The sequence below is a fragment of the Theobroma umbraticum genome, unplaced genomic scaffold, assembly GCF_002168275.2.
Source record: "Theobroma umbraticum cultivar Fairchild unplaced genomic scaffold, ASM216827v3 scaffold_12.1, whole genome shotgun sequence".
Lineage (NCBI taxonomy): Eukaryota > Viridiplantae > Streptophyta > Magnoliopsida > Malvales > Malvaceae > Theobroma > Theobroma umbraticum.
Window position 1 is genome coordinate 5,660,262 of NW_018397269.1, and position 267 is coordinate 5,660,528.

Genomic DNA, 267 nt, shown 5'->3' on the forward strand with positions numbered 1-267 from the left:
TAATTCACATTTCACCGTAACCTTGCCGCCATCGAAAAATCTCTACTTAATGTGGTATTTTCCCACTCCAAATTATCCTCCATACTTCATCACTCTCATTACTCTCTTTAAGCACTTGCCTATTTTGTAGAAAATTTTGCACTAGTTTCAGGTTTGCATGCTAGCTTATCTTTCAAACTATTACCCAATGGACATTCAATAAGTAAGCTAAAACGATTATCTCTATCACTTATTTCCAATTGAAAAACTTTTTGTGACAACTCAATA